This window comes from Zea mays, chromosome 7, assembly GCF_902167145.1.
Source record: "Zea mays cultivar B73 chromosome 7, Zm-B73-REFERENCE-NAM-5.0, whole genome shotgun sequence".
NCBI classification, from domain to species: Eukaryota; Viridiplantae; Streptophyta; class Magnoliopsida; order Poales; family Poaceae; genus Zea; species Zea mays.
In genome coordinates this window covers 110,767,910-110,785,490 of record NC_050102.1, presented here as the reverse complement: position 1 = coordinate 110,785,490, position 17,581 = coordinate 110,767,910, and positions in this window count along the sequence as shown.

Below are 17,581 nucleotides of genomic sequence, written 5' to 3'. Positions count from 1 at the left end.
GATCTGCAACGGTCGGCTGCGCCGTTTAAGGAAAGAAATCGGGCACCGGACAGTGTCCGGTGTGCACCGGACTGTCCGGTGCACCCGACGACAGAAGGCAAGATTGGCCTTCCAGATCTGCTCTCAACGGCTCCTAGCTGCCTTGGGGCTATAAAAGGGACCCCTAGGCGCATGGAGGAGAACACCAAGCATTCCTACAACATTCCTAAGCACCAAGACATCGATTCCACGCATTTGGTTCATTGTGATAGCATCTAGAGCTCTTGTTGAGTTGTGAACTCATTGAGTTGTGTTGCGAGCTCTTGTTGCGACTTGTGTGCGTGCTGTTGCTCTGATTTTGAGTCCTGTGTGCGTTGCTAGTTCCTCCCTTACTCCGTATTTCTTTGTAAATCTCAAGTGTAAGGGCGAGAGGCTCCAAGTTGTGGAGATTCCTCGCAAACGGGATATTGAAAGGCAAAGCAAAACACCGTGGTATTCAAGTTGGTCTTTGGACCGCTTGAGAGGGGTTGATTGCAACCCTCGTCCGTTGGGACGCCACAACGTGGAATAGGCAAGCATTGGTCTTGGCCGAACCACGGGATAAACCACTGTGCCATCTCTGTGTTTGATCTCTTGTGGTATTGTGTTTTGTTGAGACTCCTCTCTAGCCACTTGGCGATTATTGTGCTAACACTTAACAAGTTTTTGTGGCGATAAGTTTAAGTTTCACAGGATCACCTATTCACCCCCCTCTAGGTGCTCTCAATTATAAATTGATTAATATACACCATATGAGAGAATATTCTATAATAATTAACCCAACCTTAATCTTAATTATAACCAGAGTAGAGATCCTATTTTAATCAAATTATAATTATAGACAGGTTAGCTTTGGTTTAGAAAAGTTAATCTAGTAGACATAGGATAAATAAATATCTAACTATAAAAGTATGCGACATGGTATAATTAATGTTGTTACTGCGTAGTAAATGTTTATACGAAGCTAACGCGACTCGAACAGATCAAATCGGAGTTAAGGTGTAAAAGTTATGATTTTCTGAATAATTTATGTGTTAAACATAGAACAAAAGGAATGTTATCTTTATAACTAAGTTACATAGTAAAATAATGTTACTAAACTGTAGACAATATTATCCTAAGTCTAATGCAATTGGAATGGATCAATTTTGAGTGAAAACGAAGGAGATATGGATTTTCCAAAATTCTAGATTTATTTTTCTAGCAAAAACAATTTCTAGAAATACTTTATAACTATCAGGGGTTGTTTTGTAAATTCCGAGGACCTAACCGTAATAGTTTTCAACCAGTGAGGGATGGCGGGTTAGTTACGGGGTTTTGCGAGGGCCCTTTTGAAAGATAACCATGGAGAAGGGGTAAGAACGGTTCGCGACTGTTGGATTAGAAACCAATGGCACAAATTAAACCCTTTCTTTAAGTGAACAGGTATGTTCTGTTGACCGTAGGATTCGAGATCTACGGTCAAGTTTTTATTAAGGTGTAATCTAACCATATCCGTTTGTCCCCAAATCGACGGATCAGAAACAGTATGCCGCAGCAGCCCTTAGATCTAATATCAAGGGCAGGGATTTAAATAACAGAAATCATCTTGGATCCGTTCGATTATCAATGCACGACCGAGATCCTACCAGCCGAAAGGATACTAGGAATCCCAATCATGACCACCCATCGGTCGATCGATGGTCAGGGTTCCACCACCCTACCTACCCCCACGCTGGGCCACACACACACGGCGGCGCCGCCCACAGCCACTGCGCGGAACCCGTCGGAGCCCCACGGTCCGGTGTCCAGTGCCCCAATCTTGAGCCTAAATTGCGCTATTCGGAGATAGGGAAACAGGTAAAGCCATTCAAGGGTCTTACCAGGCGCTTGGAGAAGTTGAGAATATAGGCCCCGGGGGGAAGCGGCCAGCGAAGGAGTTGACATGCCGATGAGCAATTCTGGCCCAAGCCGACCGAGACTTTGTTTGGAAATACCACGTCTAACCTCTCCGCATAGTAACGAAACACCAACACTGCTTTTCACGGTCAGCACGGCAGCGTAGACGGAACAACTCTGAGGCAGCGCTTGATACTCCGTCAATGTCGCGGCGGCGCGCCCGGTGTTGTCGAGTGATGGTTCGGAACGAAGGCCACAGATGGATGCGTATTTATGGAGATGCCCGATTTGTTATGGGGTCGCAATAATCGAGCAAAATCCCAACAGCTCGGATCCGAGTTGCCGGGGCTAGGTTTGCCGCGTGCACGCTTCGCACGGAAACGACGACTTCTGACAAAATGGCCCCACACGACAGAGGAGGGAAGATGCCCCGCCCAACGCTAGAGTGGCTGACGGATGAGTCAGGTGTGTTAGTGATAGGGCGATGAGAATGTGCGGATGAGGCCAGACTGGTTTCTCAGGGAAGTGGGTCGCACGGTTAGTTTGTCTTGGGCCCAAACGGTGGCCCACGCGTGGTTGGAGCCGGATCGAGGTGACAAGGAGCGCGAATGGGCCGATAATGAGAGAACCGACCCAGGTACAAGTAGGGTTTATCTTTTCTATTTTCTTTTATTTCCACATTTCTATTTTGTTTTCTAGTTTGAGTTTCTAAGTTCGAATTGTAAATTTCAACCTCAAACATCCAACCCAGCATGGGATGCAACATTATATTTGTTTATGTGTTATTTATTTAAGTGAATGACTCTACATGTATTTATTAATGAAAGGAATATTTACTTGGTTAAATAGGAAATCATTCCATTGCTTATTTTTCCTAAGTTCAAAATTATATTCTAAAATTTTAAAATCTCAAATTTAGATTTGAGGCATCCAAATTCAATATTATTTTTATTTGTATAGCTATTTAGAAGGATATGCTGTAATAAAGGTTCACATAGTAGAATAGATGCTAAATTTTATTTCTCAAGTGATGAAGAACTTCCAACTATCTTAAATACATATTTTAGGGTTTACAAATTGCTAAATACGAAAACTAAAATAAAGTTTTAGTTTCCAAACTTAGCAATTTAAAGACTAAAATGAAACAAAATGAAGGGACTAAAAATTAGTCCCTAGATACCAAACACCTGAACCGTGCACAAGGTGGCTAGTGGCTCAGCACCAACAACTAGGAGGGGTTGGGTTGGATAGGGGTAGTCCTGCAGGTTTGGGCCGTGCCTGCTGGGCCAGCACGAGCCCGACACGAAATTAGTGGCACGAAGCCCGGCCCAGCACGAACAAAAATTACACGGGCCAGCACGGCACGATACACGGGCTGGGCCGTGCTCTGGTTGGCGGCCCGACGGCCCAAATAGCCCGGCACGCCATAGTGGGCCGTGCTCGGGCCGGCCCGACACATTTTAGTGTTTGTCACGCGGTCACGTACTCACGTTTTAGGGTTTCGCGATTCATTCGTCTTCTCCACCGGCCGCCACTAGCCCACGCCAGCAGCCGCCACTAGCCCACGCCACCAGCGGCCATCTCCATTCTTCCTGACTTCCCAGACGCCCAGCGGCGAGCGGCCATCTCCCAGAGTCCCAGGCGCGCCCGCGCACGCCCAGCGACGAGCGGCCATCTCCCAGACCCAGGCGCGGCGAGCGGCCATCTCCCAGGCACGGCGAGCGTCCATCTCCCAGGCAGCCTGTGCAGAGCCACGATGTGCAGAGCCCAGCGGCCATCTCCCAGGCAGCCTGTGCAGAGCCACGATGTGCAGAGCGATGTGCAGCGCCCAGCGGCCATCTCCTGTGGTGTTCTGCTGTGTTCCCAAACGTCGGCCACCATTATGTGTTCACTGATTCATTGTAACCTTGTTGTGTTTACTGCTTAAATTAAATTGCGTGCCGTGCCTGGGCCAGCACGGCCCGACGAAAGCCCGTCGTGCTTTAGGGCCGTGCTGGGCCTTATTTCTACTCACCAAGCCCGATAAAGCACGGCCCGATTTTATTTCGTGCTTGCTGGGCCCGACTAATTAAGGCCCGAAGCACGGCGGGCTCGTGCCGGGCCGGCACGGCACGACCCAAGTTGCAGCACTAGATAGGGGTACACATAGGACACATGCAACTAGATAGATGAGGCTATTGTTGGCTAACTTTAGTGTGTCATGGATAGGGGCATTGGAGACCAAGGCACGAGCAACCAGGATGGGTGGTTGACTAGGTTGGCCAGGGCACGATCAAACACGGGCCAGTGAGGCATGTGGTAGCCAATAAACATCTAACACGGTCTCAGTGGCAAGGGGATGGGGAGGGAGGGCATGCAACATGGTAACATGGGCACATGCACTATGACCGGTTACATTGGGCTATGGCAGGACTAGGGGCAAGCTAGACTAGGTGTGGTTGTCTTAGGCTAGCTAGGTCACCTTGGGCTAGCTATGGCCAACTTAGGCTAGTTGGTCATCCAGTCTAGCTAAGGTGGACCTTTTTTGATTGTCTCATCCTCCAAGTACAAGTTGTAGTATCTGAACTCACACACACTACATACGCACACCCCCCCACACACCTACCCTATGAGCTAGAACTACAACCTATACCTAAAGGTACACACGTAAAGCTGAGTGATAACAAAGGCAACCTTCGATGATGACGAGCACGTTTCTCTGACCATTGTGGCACATCTGTGCATTAGGCAACACCACAAAATTATTTGAGGGAAAACACCCTCAGGTGAGAGAGGCGAGTTGATTCCTGGGAATCGAACCCGCGCCGACCTGCTGTGCACGATGGCACAAGGCCAACCGGGCTATGCCCGGTCCTCAGGTAGGGTAGACTTAGGCTCAAAAAAAAGAGCAAGGGGAAAAGAAGAAATAAAAAGGTTTGTTCCAACTTTTAAATGAGTTTTTTTTGAAAAAAATGTTTCCTCATAACTGATTTGAAACATAGGCTAAGGACACTTATAAGCATGTAGTGAAACCATGGAGTGGCATGAATGCAATAGTACAATGTTTGTACCTTACATTCTTTTTAGTTTGGGTTCCATAAAACACTTGCTTATTTTCTAGAAAGTAAATACATCTAAGCAATTATTTCAAATGTTTAGAACTAAAAAATTAGGGTGTTACATTATTTCTTGTGCAAATAGCCTTCTTGGGTTCTTTTGTTCTTGAAGTTGAAAAATGCAAAAACTTGACCAAAGAGCTAAATACATGCAATGATTCAATTTCTTGTCTCAAAACTGAAAATGTTAGTTTAATTGCTAAGATTGAGGAATTGAATGTGAAAGGGAAATAGGATTAACCTTTTCCCACAATTAATTTTGGTGGTTGAATGCCCAACACAAATATATGGACTAACTAGTTTGCTCTAGAATACATGTTCTACGGGTGCATAAAGGTTCAACACAAACCAATAAATATTCAAGTTAGGGATCAAATACAAAGGAGAAAAAGAAACAGAGTGTGCTGAGGAACGACGCACCGGACTTCCCGGTGCACCACCGGACAGTGTTCGGTACGCCAGGACCGTACAGCTCAAACCAGCCACTCTCGGGTTTCTCCAGGCGCCCTACGCTATAATTCATCGGACTGTCCGGTATGCCAGCGGAGCAACGACTACTTCGCGCAACGGTCGACTGCAAAAGGACCTGACGCGTGAACAGTGCGTAGCAGAGTCAGAGCATAGAAGTCAGAGGCGCACCTGACAGTGTCTGGTGTAGCACCAGACTGTTCGGTGCCACAAGAGGACAAGCTCTCCAACTGTCGACTGAGTCAGAACCCTAACGGTTGGGTGACGTGGCGGCGCACCAGACAGTGTCCGGTGGCGCACCGGACTGTCCGGTGCGCCCATCGACAACAGCCTTCCCCAACGGCTACTTGGTGGTTGAGGGCTATAAATACACCCAACCACCACCACACCAAGCATCCAAGTATTCTGAACATTGCATTCAATACAAGAGCAATAGACTCCACTCCAAGACACAATCAAAGCGATCGATCCACTCAAAGTCCCCAAATCAACTCTAGTGCATTAGGACTTGTGAGAGAATCTCTTGTGTTCCTTTGTTGCTCTTGTTTGCTTGGCTTGGCCTTCGTTTTCTTTTCAATTCTTACTCTCAAGTGCTTTGTAAGCAAGGCAAGAGACACCAATTGTGTGGTGGTCCTTGCGGGGTTTAAGTGACCCGTGAGATTAAGGAAGAAGGCTCACTCGGTCTAAGTGACCGTTTGAGAGAGGGAAAGGGTTGAAAGAGACCCAATCTTTGTGACCACCTTAACGGAGACTAGGTTCTTTAGAACCAAACCTCGGTAAAACAAATCACCGTGTTCATCCCCTGATTTTTGGTTGATTTGTTTTCCCCCTCTCTACCGGACTCGGATTTAATTCTAACGCTAACCTCGGCTCGTAGTTTGTGTTTTAAGTTGTAAATTTCAGATTACACCTATTCACCCCCTCTAGGTGACTTTCAATTGGTATCAGAGCCCAATGCTTCATTAGAGTCTAACAACTTGAAGTGATGTCGGGAGATCACACCAAGAGGGAGATCGTGACCGGCGACAAGCCTGCAAGCTTAGGAAGAACTCTTTCGAGAGAGTCCGACCACAAGCATAAGGATGAATCCTCTTCCTCCAATAAGACGCATCGGAAGGGTGACAAGAAGAAGAAGATGGAGAAAGTGGTCTACTACGAGACCGACTCTTCGTCACCCTCCACTTCATCAAGCTCCGACTCATCCGTCGCTTCTAAGCGCCATGAGCGCAAGAAGTATAGTAAGATGCCCCTTCGCTATCCCCGTATCTCTAAGCGCGCTCCTCTACTTTTCGGTCCCTTAGGCAAACCACCATATTTTGATGGTGAGGATTATTGTATGTGGAGTGATAAAATGAGGCATCACCTAACCTCACTCCACACAAGCATTTGGGACATTGTTGAGTTTGGAGCGCAGGTACCTAAGGTGGGGGACGAAGGCTACGACTCGGACGAGGTCGCCCAAATTAGGCTCTTTAACTCCCAAGCCACAACTATACTCCTCGCCTCCGTGTGTCGAGAGGAGTATAATAAGGTTCAAGGGTTAAAGAGTGCCAAAGAAATCTGGGACGTGCTCAAGACGGCGCATGAAGGGGACGAGGTGACCAAGATCACCAAGCGCGAAACGATCGAGGGCGAACTCGGTCGATTCGTCGTCAACAAGGGAGAGGAGCCACAAGCGATGTACAACCGGCTTAAGACCTTGGTCAACCAAGTGCACAACCTCGAGAGCACAAAATGGAATGACCATGAAATGGTCAAGGTTATTCTTAGATCCCTCGTATTTCGTAATCCTACTCAAGTTCAATTAATACGTGGGGATCCTAGATACAAGCTAATGTCTCCTGCGGAGGTTATTGGAAAGTTTGTGAGCTTTGAGCTAATGATCAAAGACTCCAAAAACATCGTCAACTTGGAACAAGGCGCCACCTCTACACCCGAGGTGCAACCTGTCGCATTCAAGGCAATGGACGAATAAAAGAGGGAGTCTACATCAAGTAGGCTTCCAATCGACGCCTTCAAGCTCGACAACGAGGAGATGGCGCTCATCATCAAGAGCTTCCGTCAAATCCTCAAGCATAGGAAGGGGAAGGACTACAAACCCCGCTCCAAAAGGGTGTGCTACAAATGTGGTAAGCCCAGTCATTTCATTGCTAAATGTCCAATGTCTAGTGAAAGTGATAGGGATGACGACAAGAAGGGGAATAAGAAGGAAACGAAAAGGTACTACAAGAAGAAGGGCGGCGATGCCCACGTGTGTCGGGAATGGGACTCCGACGAGAGCTCCACCGACTCCTCCTCCGATGAGGACGCCGCCAACATCGCCATCAACAAGGGCCTCCTCTTCCCCAACGTCGGCCACAAGTGTTTCATGGCCAAGGACGACAAGAAAAAGAAGGTACAATCTAGAGCCACCCCCAAATATACAACATCTAGTGATGAGGGTAGCTCTAGTGAAGACGAAGATGATTTACTTACCCTTTTTGCCGACCTCAACATGAAACAAAAGGAAAAATTAAATGAACTAATAGAAGCTATTCATGATAAGGATGATCTCTTAGAAAGCCAAGAGGACTTCCTTATTAAAGAAAAAAAACATGTTAAAGTGAAAAATGTTTATGCTCAGGAAGTAGAAAAATGTGAAAGCTTGACTAAAGATCTTATCATTTGTCATGATTCTATTTCTAGCCATAGGAATGAAAATGCTAGCTTAATTTATAAGGTTAAGGAATTAAATGTTTGTCATGATTCAATTTCTAGTCTTAGAAATGAGAATGCTAGTTTGGTCTCTAAGATTAAGGAATTGAATGTTTGCAATGATTCTATTTCCTGTCTTAGAGATGAAAATACCATGTTAAAATCTAAGATAGATGAATTAAATACTTGCAAACCCTCTATATCTACTGTTGATCATGTTACTATTTGTACTAGATGTAGAGATGTTAATGTAGAAGCTATCGATGATCACCTTGCTATGATTAAACAACAAAATGACCACATAGCTAAATTAACTACTAAAATCAATTAGCATGAATTTGAAAATGAAAAATTTAAATTTACTAGAAGCATGCTCTATAATGGGAGACGCCCTGGCATCAAGGATGGCATTGGTTTCCAACAGGGAAGCAATGTCAAGCTTAATGCCCCTAAGAGATTGTCTAACTTTGTTAAGGCCAAAGCTCCCATAGTTCAGGATAATGAAGGCTACATTTTATATCCTGCTAATTATCCTGAGCACAAAATTAGGAGAATTCATGCTAGGAAACCTCACACTACTTCTCATCATGCATTTATGTATAAAAATGAGGCTTCTAGACCTAGACATTCTACACATGTTAAAATGCCTAAAAAGAAAACTCCTGCTGCATCAAATGATCATAACATTTCATTCAAAACTTTTGATGCTTCTTATGTGCTTAGTAACAAATCAGGCAAAGTAGTTGCCAAATATGTTGGGGGCAAACACAAAGGCTCAAAGACTTGTGTTTGGGTACCCAAGATGCTTGTTTCTAACGTGAAAGGACCCAAGACCGTTTGAGTACCTAAGAACAAGGCCTAAAACTGTTTTGTAGGTTTATGCATCCGGTGGCTCAAGTTGGATAATCGATAGTGGGTGCACAAACCACATGACTGGGGAGAAAAGAATGTTCTCCTCCTATGAGAAAAACGAAGATCCCCAAAGAGCTATCACATTCAGGGATGGAAATCAAGGCTTGGTCAAAGGTCTGGGTAAAATTGCTATATCACCTGACCATTCTATTTCCAATGTTTTTCTTGTAGACTCTTTAGATTACAATTTGCTTTCTGTTTCTCAGTTATGTAAAATGGGCTACAACTGTCTTTTTACAGATGTAGGTGTTACTGTCTTTAGAAGAAGTGACGACTCAATAGCATTTAAAGGAGTGTTAGAGGGTCAGCTATATTTAGTTGATTTTAATGAAAACACAGCTGAACTCAACACTTGTTTGATTGCTAAGACTAATATGGGTTGGCTCTGGCATCGCCGACTAGCCCATGTTGGAATGAAGAATCTTCACAAGCTTCTAAAGGGAGAACACATTTTGAGACTAACAAATGTTCATTTTGAGAAAGACAGGGTTTGTAGTGCATGCCAAGCAGGAAAGCAAGTTGGCGCTCATCATCCACACAAGAACATCATGACGACTGACAGGCCACTCGAGCTGCTCCACATAGATTTATTTGGCCCGATAGCTTACATAAGCATCAGCGGGAGTAAGTACTGTCTTGTTATTGTGGATGATTATTCTCGCTTCACTTGGGTATTCTTTTTGCAGGAAAAATCACAAACCCAAGAGACCTTAAAGGGATTCTTAAGACGGGCTCAAAATGAGTTCGGATTAAGGATAAAAAAAGATAAGAAGCGATAATGGGACAGAGTTCAAGAATTCACAAATTGAAGGCTTTCTTGAGGAGGAGGGCATCAAGCATGGGTTCTCTTCTCCCTGCACACCACAACAAAATGGTGTAGTAGAGAGGAAGAATCAAACTCTACTGGACATGGCAAGGACCATGCTTGATGAGTACAAGACTCCGGACCGGTTTTGGGCTGAGGCGATCAACACCGCCTGCTACTCCATCAACCGACTCTACCTTCACTGAATCCTCAAGAAGACATCATACGAACTCCTCACCGGTAAAAAGCCCAATGTTTCATATTTTAGAGTCTTTGGTAGCAAATGTTTTATTCTTATTAAAAGAGGTAGAAAATCTAAATTTGCTCCCAGGCTGTAGAAGGCTTTTTACTAGGATATGACTCAAACACAAGGGCATATAGAGTCTTCAACAAATCCACTAGGTTAGTTGATGTTTCTTGTGACATTGTGTTTGATGAGACTAATGGCTCCCAAGTGGAGCAAGTTGATGTGATGAATTAGATGATGAAGAGGCTCCATGCGTCGCGCTAAGGAACATGTCCATTAGGGATGTGTGTCCTAAGCAATCCGAAGAGCCCACACAAGCACAAGATCAACCGTCATCTTCCAATCAAGCATCTCCACCAACTCAAGATGAGGATCAGGCTCAAGATGAAAGTGAAGATCAAGATGATGAGCCACCTCAAGAGGAGGACAATGATCAAGGGGGAGATGAAGAGAATGAAGACAAAGAAGATGATCAAGAAATTCAGAGTCAAAGACCGCCACACCCAAGAGTCCACCAAGAAATTCAACGAGATCACACCGTCAACTCCATCCTCGGTGACATTCATTAGGGGGTAACCACTAGATCTCGAGTTGCACATTTCTGTGAACACTACTCTTTTGTGTCCTCTATTGAGCCATACAAGGTGGATGATGCACTAAGAGATTCGGATTGGGTGCTGGCTATGCAAGAGGAGCTCAACAACTTCACGAGAAATGAGGTATGACATTTAGTTCCACATCCTAACCAAAATGTTGTAGGTACCAAGTGGGTATTCCGCAACAAGCAAGATGAGCATGGTGTGGTGACAAGAAACAAAGCCCGACTTGTAGCCAAAGGGTATTCACAAGTCGAAGGTTTGGATTTCAATGAAACTTATGCACCCGTAGGTAGGCTTGAATCAATTCGTATATTACTTGCCTATGCTACTTACCATGGCTTTAAGCTTTATCAAATGGACGTGAAAAGTGCCTTCCTCAATGGACCAATCAAGGAAGAGGTCTATGTTGAGCAACGTCCTGGCTTTGAAGATAGTGAGTACCCTAACCATGTGTATAAACTCTCAAAGGCGCTTTATGGGCTCAAGCAAGCCCCAAGCACATGGTATGAATGCCTGCGAGATTTCCTTATCACTAATGGCTTCAAAGTCGGAAAAGCTGATCCTACACTCTTTACTAAAACTATTGCAAAAGATTTGTTTGTATGCCAAATTTATGTTGATGATATCATATTTGGGTCTACTAACAAATCTACTTGTGAAGAGTTTAGTAGGATCATGATACAAAAATTCGAGATGTCTATTGTGGCGGAACTGCCCGAATTATTCCAACTTAAGTGCCTAAGTCCCGCCTTAGAGGCTAGACCACACTTAACTGGGAATAACACGTCAATCCCTCGGATCTAGTCCGACGAGGCCACTGACAGGATCAAGTACCACGTACTCACTCGATGGTGAGGCACAAAGCAAATACAATAAAGCATAAAACCATACATTAAGGAGTATTAAACTTATTACATCATCATCGGAGTTTTAGCAAAAGTAGTCATCATTGTTCGGAATGCAGCGGAATAAAACTAACGATAAATAAACAGAGAGATGGGGAAGCCTGTCCCATCACTCCTCGTGCTCCTCCTCGGCCGAGGTAGGGTCCCACTCGACTGTCCAACCCGGTGGCAAGATGGACGACCAAGTCACTCCAGCAACCATGTCCTCCAGGGAACCTGTAAAATTATGCCACAAGCAAGGCTGAGTATACTAATACTCAGCTAGACTTACCCGGTGTGAGGAGTCTACTCCTCTACCTCTAGACATGCAACTGTTTGGCAGAGGGGTTTGGTTGCCAAAAGCACTAGCTGAGTCTATAAATCAAGTTTTAGCTTTGTCAAGTTTTAGTGTGACTCTCTTAAGACTAAATGTATACCTATCTAATCATACATGGTATCAAACATTTAGCAATAAACAACTTTTGCCAAGTCATCTCATTTCCACTTGTTACTCAATGTAGCAGCATGGATCAAGCAGTCTCATTAGCTGCGAGAAGCAGACGATCCGAATCGAGTTTTTAAACCTTGCAAGGTAAACCTAAACACACGACGTGGCGAGGCACTCCGTCCCCACACACATCAACCATCCCCATCGATTCTCCGTCAGCAGATTAGGGCTCACTGCCTTGGCGTATAATGCCTCACTGACCCCGACTGCCGTCGTGCAGTGACCGCACTTGTACCACCATAACCGGAATGGGAGACTACGTCTCAGGTCGCGTGAGGGGATATGTCGGCTGCCAGGTTCACTTAGGTACTAGGCTTACCGATTTACCATATTTTTCGGCATATGTTTAGTACGTTCAAACGCTTGACTCACGGTACCACACCTTAATCCTTATTCCAATTTCCACCTCGTAGACAATCAATCCCCATGGATTGTTGTCCACAGATCAACATCATTAGGCTATGAACGGGGATACAACCAATTCTTGACCTCGCGCAAGTGCTGGAAAAATCACTCGACTTCTACCGAGATCCCTAATTAGTAAGCAGCTACTCGACCTAGCATACTAGTATCCATTTCAAAAGGATTCCTGAGCTCATGCAACTAGGGTTTCAAACAACTCCTACACTTAAGTGCATATTCAATCCTACAATCATTTGATGTAGTAAAATAGCATAATAAATAGGTTATGCATAAAACCGGGGCTTGCCTTCCAAAGCTGAGGCAAGCAGATCCTCTGGGGCAGGCTCTGGTGCTGGATCCGGGGCTACCTCCTGAGCAACTCCTTGCTCTGGCATGAGGATGTACTCTCCGTCCGCGAGGTTACAATCTATCGAATGCAATGAATAAGATATATGTATGCTATGATATGTAGAATTTAACAACAATTATGCCTTAGTGCAGAAAAACTAAGTTAGTTAATCACTTAGGGTTTCCTTGTTATAAGAGGCTCTTAGGGTTTTAGGCTTATCAATTTAGGTTTGAGGTTTTGCCTAGTGATAAGCATAATGGATCAAGACTTGGATTGCCTCTTAAATGTTTTAGTAGGCAATCAAGGGGTTTTGCTGGTTTGGTTAGGGTAACATTAGTCTCCACCATTAATTCCCCTTTTTATTTTCTATTTAGGATTTTTGAGTGTGTTTAAACTATAACAGTGACTTAAATTCTTCTAAAAATTCTGTAAACATTACAGTGGGTTACCTTTTAGTCACTGTAGTCTGTCCTGTAAATTTGGGGCCCAGAATAAATAGAATAATCTCTGGACAAAATAGCAAAAGTTGAGGCAAAAGGGTCACTTTGCACTACAACTCTTATCTAGGTGTGGGTTCTGTACTAAGAGTCATTTTTGCTGGTATCTATAGGTAATAACATACTTCTGTGCCAAAAATCACAGAAGGTTACTTTGTGGTTATTTAGTTATGATTTTCTAAAGTTTAATGCTAAAAAGTCACTTACAACTAACTTGTTATTTGAAAAATGTCAAACAACAGAACTCATAATTTTTCCATGTTTATAATAACAAAACATTAGCTATTCGAAGGTTTGGGGTGTTTTCTCTTCAGGGTTATTTTTCTAGGTTTTTTCTAAGTTTTCCTTGTTTTTCTAAAATAAAGGTATCTCCTTTCTTTTGTACTAAACAAAGGTATAATAAAATTTTCTAGTGAACTACACTAAATAAAGGAGCTAACAAAAATGGGGGTGCTCCCTGGTTCTTATTTTAAACTACCTTTTATATTTGCTTTAACTTTAAGCTAAAAATGATTTAAATGGCAAACTCTATTTTAATTGGGTGTACAGAGGGGTTTATTATTTTTAAACAGGTTAGAAAGTGATTAAGTGCTTCTCTGAATTTTCTTAATCTCAGTCTAATAGTATAGCTATTTTTCCTTATTTTATTTAGCTTTTGACTAGTTAATCATTTAAATCTAAACTTTGAAGTTTCCTGCAACACTTAGGGGTTTTATATTTTTCCTAAGTAGTTTACATTATTTAGGATCTGGCAAAATTGGTTTGACTTGATTTGGGTAAACAAAACTGAAGTTATGAATTTTTCAAGTCTTGTTTGTATTTAAATCAAAAATATTAAAAAGGTTTTCTGGAAATTCACTTTGCATCGAAGACCCTGGGTTCTTTCTAAACTAATCCCTTTAGTTATACCCCTGCACCACTATTCCCTTGAGTCGCTGACAGTGCACAAAACCCCTGGCTTTTACTTCTTCTCCCCCGAGGTCCTTCCCCTTATTTAAATAGTACCTGCGGAAGTAAAAAGGGCGGCGCGGCTTACCGGCGGCGAGAGAGGTCTGGCGAGGGGCGGGGTTGGCTCCGGGAGGTTCTGGCGGTCACAACGAGGTACGGCTCGACGGCGGTGGTGGCCGGAATCAGCCGGTCCACGTGCGCAGGCGGGTGAACTCGTCGGCGGCGAGTGCTTCGGCCTAACCACAGCGGCATAGGTCAATCCAAGGGCACGGGGAGCTTCACGGGGTGTTGATGAGTCGACACGTGCAAGGAATTCATGAACAACTCACCGTGGAGCTCGGTCTACGTTCACCGGCGGTCGGGTGAAGTCCGGCGACCGTGGACTGGCTTCTCCGGCGAGGCAAAGTTCGATTCCTTGCTCGGGGAGCTTCACCGAGGCACGCAGGGTCTACTCCGGGGGTCGGACGCGGCTGGGAGAGGCTCTGCTGGCCGGTCTACGGTGGCGGGGGATCGGGTGGCCGCGGGCACGCCGTGCGCGGGGCAATGCCGGTGATCTGGTGCTCCGGTGAGGTCGAGCGCGCGCGGAGGAGTACGGTCGAAGTCCCTGGGGGCTTTATAGGCGCGGGCGTGGGCAACGGCGCCGGCTCGGCTTTGGCGCGACGCGGGGCACGCGGGGGCGGCGTCGGGCGTGCTCTGGCGAGCTCAGAGCGCGTCGAACACGTGGCTCTTTGCTTCTGTTCTTGTTCTACCCTCTGCTGAGCGGCCAAAACGTGCGAATCTTGCCCTAAGACCTATGAGAGATCTCTTCCCTGCACCTAGGGCTACCTAGTTCATGTGAGTTCCAAGGGGAGATGTGGTCGGGTTAGAGAGATATGGGGGTGGGAAGTTGTCTTTGTCCTAGCTGTCCAAACTGAGACAAATCTTGTGCCAAGTCATGTCAATCGACTTAGGGTTGGGTTCAACCTTTTCCAGGGTGTTCTAGAGGTATTTTGGCGCCACTTTGTCAATTGGGTCAAATGGTTTTGAAGTTTGAAAGAGGGTGAACATGTTTGATCTTTGGAAAAGGGGTGGTTTTGGACTTAGAAGAATTCTGATTTTTCTCTTATGCTCAACCCTTTGGTGAACCTTTTGGGGTTTTTTTTGAAATCTTTTTGGGGTCACTTTCTTACTATCATTTGTAGGGTATTAAGTGTACTACATCTTTTGTAATTGGCCCAAGTCATGATCATGTGGTTTTCATAGCCTTTTGATCATACTTACTTCTAGTGCTCCACTTGTCCAAAGGGGTTTGAATTAGGGTTTGGGCAATTCTCTCCATTATATGTGCATGACAAGCCAAGGTATGACTTCTAAGATGGGTTGCACTTACTTAGGATCTTGAGTTCCAAATTTGGTGTACTTTCCCAACTTAAGTCACATGTGATGATGGGCCTACTTGTGTAGCCTTGAGTGAAAACTCTAAGTAACACCTAGGGTGTTACAGCCCTCCCCCCTTAAAGGAATCTCGTCCCGAGATTTTAGGTAGAGTCCTTTGGAGGGGTGCCATGAAGGTGTGCTGGTGTGTTGTTCCTTCCTTTATCGAAGTTTCTCTAGTTAACTGCTCTTCGAATGTCATTCTCTTTGCGACTTCAGAAGGAAGTCCTTTTTGAGTCATTTTCGAAGCTTACACTACCTTTAACATCTAAGTTTTTCTTATATTTAGATTCAAAGGGCAGGTGGGGGTGGGGTTTTGGATTACGAACCGACTCCTTTGGGCAGAAAGTCGGGGAAGTGAGAACATAGAAAATCCTCAGTCTCCCATGTAGCCTCTTCTACTGAATGGTGACTCCACTGAACCTTATACATTCTGATCGACCTTGCCCGTGTTGATCTCTCCTTTTGGTCCAATACCTTGACGGGGTGCTCTTGATAAGACAAGCCTGGTTCTATCTCAATTTTTGGTTCAGGTAGCACTTCAGTGGGTAAGCGGACACATTTTCGTAGCTGGGATACATGGAACACATCATGAACTGCTGACATGTGGGGTGGCAACTTCAATTGATATGCTACGGGTCCACAAGTTTCCTTGATCTCATAGGGTCCAATGTAGCGAGGAGCTAACTTGCCCTTGACTCCAAATCTCTGGACACCTTTGGTGGGTGACACCTTAAGATAAACATGATCTCCCACTCCAAACTGTAGAGGCTTCCTTCTCTTGTCATGATAGCACTTTTGCCTGGCCTGAGCAGCTTCTAGGTTCTTCTTAATAACTCTGACCTTTTCCTCTGCTTCAAGTACCAAGTCTGGTCCAAATATTTCCCTCTCCCCAGCTTGTGACCAATTTAGTGGTGTCCTACACCTTGTCCCATACAAGGCCTCAAAAGGTGCCATCTTTAGACTGGACTGGTAGCTGTTATTATAAGAGAACTCTGCCAAAGAAAGACACTTGTCCCAATCCTTTCCATAGTGTAGCACACATGCCCTCAACATGTCTTCCAAGATCTAATTCACCCTTTCTGTCTGACCATCCGTTTGAGGATGATATGCTGAGCTTCTTATTACATGGGTCCCAAGTGATTCCTGCAATTGCTCCCAAAATCGTGCCACGAACGGTGCTCCTCTGTCAGATACTATAGTCCTTGGGTATTCCATGCAAGCGAATTATCTGGTCAATGTAAATTTCAGCTTACTTTTCTGTCCTGTGGGTGGTGTGTACCGGCAAGAAATGAGCTGTCTTGGTCAATCTGTCCACAATGACCCAAATGGAATCATGGTGCCGGGAGGTATTGGGCAATCCCACGATAAAATCCATGCAAATATCCTCCCATTTCCAAGATGGTATGGGGAGGGGTTGCAAAGTGCCTGCTACCTTTAAATGACTGGCCTTGACTCTCTGGCAGGTGTCACATTCGGATATATATTTGGCAATTTCCCTCTTCATTCTGGTCCACCAGTATAGGGATCTGAGATCATGATACATCTTATTACTGCCGGGGTGCATGGAGAATTTTGAAAGGTGAGCTTCATCCAATATCTTCTTTCTGAGCTCAGGGTTCTTGGGAACAACCAATCGGTCTCCAAACCATAGGATTCCTTTGCTGTCCTGACAGACGCATTTGTATTTGTTTACCTTTTGTTGGATCATTTCCTTGATAACTTGAACACCCTTGTCACCAATCTGTGCCATGACTATTTGCTCATGTAAGGTGGGCTCCACTGAAATATAACTTAAAGCGCCGGAGGAAACGACTTCTATTTTCAGCTTGCACAACTCATCACATAGGGTGGTGATCCTTGC